Source organism: Epinephelus moara, chromosome 13 (genome assembly GCF_006386435.1).
Source record: "Epinephelus moara isolate mb chromosome 13, YSFRI_EMoa_1.0, whole genome shotgun sequence".
Taxonomy (NCBI): Eukaryota; Metazoa; Chordata; class Actinopteri; order Perciformes; family Serranidae; genus Epinephelus; species Epinephelus moara.
In genome coordinates, this window is record NC_065518.1 from 14,071,493 (window position 1) to 14,078,376 (window position 6,884).

Below are 6,884 nucleotides of genomic sequence, written 5' to 3' on the forward strand. Positions count from 1 at the left end.
GTAAGACAACACGTTTACATGTCGTTTTCTATATGTTCTCTGACATTTATCCTAACGATATGAGGCGGTCTTTGTGGAAAAAAAGCTTGTTTAGTGGACTAACTTTGCACTTGAAGTATGCCCGTTCACTTACGTTTTAACAGGTCTGACGCTAGTATGCGCCCTGGCTGTATCTAGGCTAACTGCTAACATGCTAACTATTATTTTTATGTCACTAGTCACACAAATTTAGGACGATAGGAGACAGGTTGAAATAAACCGAAATTTCCCTTTAAGAAGACAATATCCCTACTGAGCTGTTCGCATGGCTAATAAAAATGGATATTCCACAATTATTCCTGTTTACATTCAGCCATGTATACTCTGATTAACATGCCCTAACAAATCGTTCATCACGTCAGCACTGCAATATCTGCACATATCAAAAAACCTGTTGATATCCAAGTGTTTCACAATGTTTACAAGTAGGTGTGTTTCTCCTTCTGACCGGAAATGTGGACTTTTCTTCTGGGCGTGTATCTCTACCCCATAGCCTTTCAAAATGTTTTCAAGTTGGTTTGTGTACAATGTATCCATGACAACACACAGAGCTGACAGTAAACAGGCAAGAGGCTGTGTGTCGCAAAACCCCAAATGAGATGCATGTTCCAAATGAGGTGTATGCCTGCCCAAAGAATGCTATCAAAAATTTGGAATATCCAAAGAGAATTTTACATGACTTGCATCATAATACTGAAATATTAGCATGTATGTAAATGTACGCAAGTTCACAGTATGACTCTGAGAAGCTGGGTTGTGAGTTTATCCCAACTGGAGCTCAATGTATAGACAAGTATGTATTGTATCCTAAGCTAATACAATGATTGTGTCAATACAATATTTATATATTTACAGTATTGTATAACACTTTGGCAACAACCTTTACATAGCAGCCTGGATGTCAACAGTTAACCGCCAAGTATATTTCTGGTCCGCCGTGTCAGTCTATAGATTAATTTCCCACTCTTAGGTTAGTTTACTGCATTGTCCTCCAACTAGGTCTGGTGGGAGCTAGCTAGCAGTGCCACTAATGCAGTGATTACCTCAAGTAACACTGTCCTGACCCACAGGTCACCCAGGTGAGTAAAGCGGCTCAATTTTGAGCCATGGATTGTGCTGTCCCAGTGACAGGACAGCATTACCAGCAGTGATCCTCAAATTAGCGGCATCACTAGCTAGCTTCCCACCAACCTGGGTGGTGTGTACTGCAAAGTGGTCAAGGCTAGCATTGGCTAACCAGTGGAGACCGGAGGGTGGGCAGTAGGCACTATGTTTCTGCATGTAAACGTGGCTAGCCGGCTGTCTGTCACAGTAAAGCCAGCAGAAAATAAAATAAAAGGCGAAACATTTATATTACAAAACTTTTAAATGTCACCACCTCTAAAGAGATATCACTTTGAAATGCAGCGCTAAAGCTCAATGAACCAATGAAGGGCCAGAGTAAAGGGAAAGACCTCTTTTATTTTGCCTCATTTTGCATGTTTTTTCTTAAATATTTAGTGTTACAAATTTATTTTTAACAGTGTTTAATTGCTGCTCAGTAAGAGATATTCATGTGAAAGCTGTGTGCATCATTTTGGTGGAGAGAATCAGTAAAAGACAGAGCATGGTTTTAAGTGCAGTGTTTGATCCGTTAAATACTCTGTTATTCATTTTTAGAGAGAAACAGAAAAGACCCAGGCTGGAGCACCACGTGTGGTGAGATGTGTATTAAAATATAGCTCTGACAGTAATAAGAAAGGCCCCTCTCTTTCAGGTATTACAGTATAACAGTGAACCCCATCATGCATAACTTCAAACCACAGTGTCAGATCTAACTGTTGACCTTTCGGAGCGGCTCCGCACTAATACATGCTGACTGAACACTCTCTGTGTGCGATTTGTACAGTGGTTCTATGAATATGCCGCAGCAACTGAATTATAATTTGGTTACTGGTGTGTCAAATGTACAATAAATCCTCAGGATGTTATCATTTGCAGTGACACACTAAGACGAGAGGAGGGGTGTGTGCGTGTGTGTGTGGAGAAAATATGAAAATGCATTTCACGTCTTTATATCTGGTTTGGACGTTATGAAAAGAGGGGAATGGATCTGCTGCTTTATGTGCTGTATCTAATTGGATATGGCAATATATAATACGATTCTCCAGTATCCATCAATTCCTGTGTTAGACCTGTTTGTATGGCCGTGTCACTGGGGCAGCCTAGCTTGTTATGATGCCTGAGCAGCAATTATGAGGTAATTTTTGACTCTTGCTGTGTGAGGCCATCCAGAGGATACTTGAGGGGAGGTTCCTAATGAGTGAGCATTGATTGATTGGACGTAATAAGTGCGCTGCATGACTGAAAGTGAGTGTGAGAAAAAGGGGGGAAAAAGGCGAGAGAAGGAGGGAGGGAGGGGGGACAGCGGAGTTTGGATGACAGGATATTTCCAAATGAAGCAAATGACCAGCGATTAGATTTGTTAGCGTATAGGTGAGCGCCGCACCTCTGCCAAAAACGAGGCTAGCTGCCTGGCTGGCTCAGCCCAGCGCCAAACCTCATTTACCCTTCACCAGTAAATAATTACCCTAATGGCTATTGTGTGATACATGATGCAATTAAAGCCTAATGCAATGCACCTCTCTTAGTGAACGTGTCAGGTCCCACATAACAGGCGCTGGTGGTCCTGGGCTAACGGGGCTTGCTACCTGACTGGCCAGTAATGAGGATATCCTCCAAAGCAGACAGAGGAGCTCCCTAATCAGCTGGATCTGTCAGCCAGGCGTGTTTGTTTGCAACCGGGGGGAGCTGGGAAATATTCAGAGAGGAGTGAGGAGGGAAAGCAGAATTTGATGCAGGCTATTCCTGTTCGAGGGGAATAATAGAAGCGGGTAGAAGAGAGGGCAGAATCATCAACCCCCATCCTTTTCCCCCCGTAACCCCAGCTTCTCCTGCGGCTCCCCTCACCCTCGCCTCCCCCACCACCACCACCACCACCACCACACTCCCAACACCCCAGTCACTGTCAGGCCAAACACATGATGAATTGCCCTGTCAACAGAATTCATTCAGGGACCAATTAATTCAGCAGAAATGAACTAGAGCCATCAGTCGCTGAAAAACTCAGAGCAAAGAGAGCAAAGTAGCTCTCTTTGGAAGAAGGAGAGACAGTGTGTGTGTGTGTGTGAGGGAGAATGAGAGAGAGGGTGCCAGGGGAGTGCAGTGGAAGTTAGCCTGACAGGAATTGGTCATTTAATGCTTTAGCGCACTGGAGACAGCCCCTGTCATAGAGGAAGCCATGACAGGACTCCCCTGGTACTTTATTTATTAATTATCCAGAGCAGCAAGGGGCATTTAACTGTCTCACTCCAGGCCTGTCAACTCGACTTCTTGTCATTTCGTCTCCATAAACAGGTCCTTTAGAAACAAAACCCCCTGAATCAAAGCAGGAGGAAATGTAATTATTCACACAGCAGACAAATATTTGTGTTGCAACGGCTGTTGCATCTTGGAGGGAGAAAAAAATCAATTGTCATGAATTGTCATGCTAAGAGGTTGCTCAGAAGTGTGAGCCCGCTCTGAAAATTTAAACACTCGATTGTCGTGGAGGAAACAATATCTGGCCTTGTGTTATGTCAGCTGATCAGCTGTCAGCAGTGAAAGGGGAGTCAGGTCACTCTCACGACCTCTTGACATGGAAACAACACAAACATAAACACCCCTCCCAGGACGCTTACTCCTGTTCAAAATAAAGCATCTAATACAGCTTTTGTTTTAGGGCTGCCTCCTAATAGTCAACCAAAAGTTAGTCGACCAGAAAGGTCATTTGTCAGCAAAATTTCATTGGTTGCTTAGTCGCAGAAAAAATAACATGAAGCAAACATGAAAATCAGGAGCTGGGTCTTGTCAAAATAAATCAAAACTTATATGTCTGGACCATGTGGTAATTAATTTGAAAGGACAGACACAGGAAGAGACCACGCTCAGCAGTCAGACAGGAGTCACGTTACAAACCAATCACAGCTGACAGATATCTTTCCCTTCTTCCGTAAATATTCAGTCTGATAAATACGGAAAAGTTGATCATGTTAGTGCAGGGCTACCCAGAGCTTTACATCTGTCCAACGGACGATAGTTCTACACGGCCCAACGCCCGACCTCGCATTTTCCAGGCGGTTAAAGACTGCCCCCAATTTCCAGGGCTGGTAGCTGCAGTTATTCCAAAGGCTAGTTAACAACATGTCAGGCAGGAAATCCAAAGTGTGGGATCATTTTGAGAAGGTGAAGGATGAACCCAAGGTGATATGTAAACTCTGCATCAAACATTTGCCTATCATTCGTCGACCACAAACATGACGTATCTGACCCTAAGCCAAAAAAAGACACATTTAAATCTAACCTTAATTCAAACACACCAGTTGTTTAGATTTTGCAATAAAGTCATTCACAATTCTGATGAGTTAATATTGGATGCTATATTAGTTTGTGAGTTTCTACAAGTATGTGGGCCTACCTAGAGTACTAGAGCAGTGGTTACCAACTGGTCCACCCACGAGATCCAGATTTCTCCTTAGTCATTAGTTCAAGGTCCACACAGTTTAATATAATCAGCATCACACTTGGATTTTGCCGTGTCATTGAGCTAGTTTGCTGTCTCTGTTAAGTAGCTGTCCATTATTCACTCACTCTACAGCTGAAAATGTCCCTTCAAAATAAAAGCTGTGTTGGAAATTCACTGTACTCTAAAATAAAGTGTGTTTTTTACAAACTTGACACATCTGCGAGTCACTTGCGGTCCATTCAGAATGGCCTACAACCCACCAGTTGGGAACCACTGCACTAGAGTATTATGCTCAAGTAAAAGTACTGTACTTTAAGGAATTTGTACTCAAGTACAAGTACAATTAATTGCGTAAAAACCTACTCAAGCAAAAGAAAGAAGTAGGTAAGTACAAATGTACTCTGGGTAAATGTTACAACAAAAGGAGAAGGAGGTTGGAGGGGTGGCACAGATACGTATATGATGATGCTATAGGACAGACTTATGAAAGTAAAGAACCTAGACAGGGTACAAAATACAGCATTAACATGTCAACATATAAGCTACACATCACAGCACAGAACCCCTATGTCTAAATTAAAACCATATGCGACAATTATTCTCTACAGATTAATTAGAAATAAGGTCTAAGGCTGCCTTTCCTTAATGCAGCCTCAGCAGAATTGACCATAAAAGAGATAAATGTCAAGACAAGTACATAACAACATAGCCAAAATATCACCTGGACACCTGTGGCGGGTATAACAAGTAATATTATTAGTAATATTAAGCTGCATACGTAAAATAAGTCACCAAAACACAAAGATGTATCAACAACACACACATTAAAGCAAAATGGAGAGACTATACAGCACAGTTTGCACACCACCCGCTGCAGGACGGCAACGGGTGGTGTGCACACCCGCGCGCAACGCTACGTTGCCTAGCAATGTTGTCGTCCTCGGAAGAGAGAGCTAGCTAGGAGTGTGTCGTCGTAGGCTACTCACCTGTGTGAACGGATTAAGGTCTGTGTGAGGCTAGAGCACCGCGAAGCCCTCCTGAATCTGCTCGGCCTCTCTGCTCCCAGTATACCCAGTCCACTCGGCCTCTCTGCTCCCACTATGCTCCTCAAATTTTTCTTTAAACATTTTGAGCTGAATGAGTCTCTGCAGTCAGTGTGACAGACATTAACAGTCACGAGCAGAAAGTCCTTGTACGTCACTGAAGGTATAACCGTAAGAAAGAAGTTGGGGAATCAACAGCGAGCATTCTGTTAGCATGTTAGCATGCTAGCCACACCCAGCATGCACCTGTTCACGTAACGTCATGGGTGTGTTTGATTTGGGTCACTTAGCGGTGCTGGCCGGGTGGAGCATAAATCACTGCTTAATTGATTTTATTTTATTTTTATTTTTATTTAGTTTAGTTTTTTTGTTTTGTTTTTGTTTTGTTTTAAAGTAAATTTAGTATTTCTATAACCACAAAAACAGAATTCTATTTGTGTGCAATAACATATAGTGAGATATATTGTGATTTATTACCCTTTTTCCAACTGTAAATTATGTCCCCAAAGAAAGACTTTGTCAACATCTGTTTTATTTAATAACATAAATGTACTTGTACTTACGTTCTTATTTTTTATATCCTCAGTCTTTTATAAATGTATCTGTTTAGTCTGCTTGTGATATTATAGCTTACATATGTAGTGGCTTTTCTTTCTGCTGCTATGCTGAATGATGGTTTAGTCTATATTATCCTTAATTTATTTTATTTGGGTATCAGTTTGGTATTTTGATTGTTTTGATTGTTTTGTCTGTACTAATATTTTATGTTTGTACTTTATTTCAGTGTGTAGGACCCCAGGAAGACTAGAGGCACATTCATGTGTTTTTAACGGGGATCCTTGAATAAACAATAAAGGATAACGTTTTGAGTCAGTTAATCTCACTTCATTTTTATGTATCTAGTTTACCAAAGAAGCAATGATTCTGTTATTTTTGTAGGCTACCAAAAGTTGAATTTGTATTTGCAATATTAATAATTTATAAAATAAAAATTGATACTTGGCATCTATGTATCGATACAATATTGCCAAGCAAAATATCACAATACTATGCTGTACCGATTTCCTCCCCTACCCCTAATGACAATACAAGGGTTAACTAGTGAGGATTTTTTAACATGATGAGCTTGATATGAAATCTACTGATCCATTTGGGACATACATGTTTTTCAGTCTTACACAAAGTGTGTTATTTGTGAGAAAGATGTTTGTAATTGTAGACTTTTTTTGTCTAAATACATTTAAGATAGTAAAAGTTTG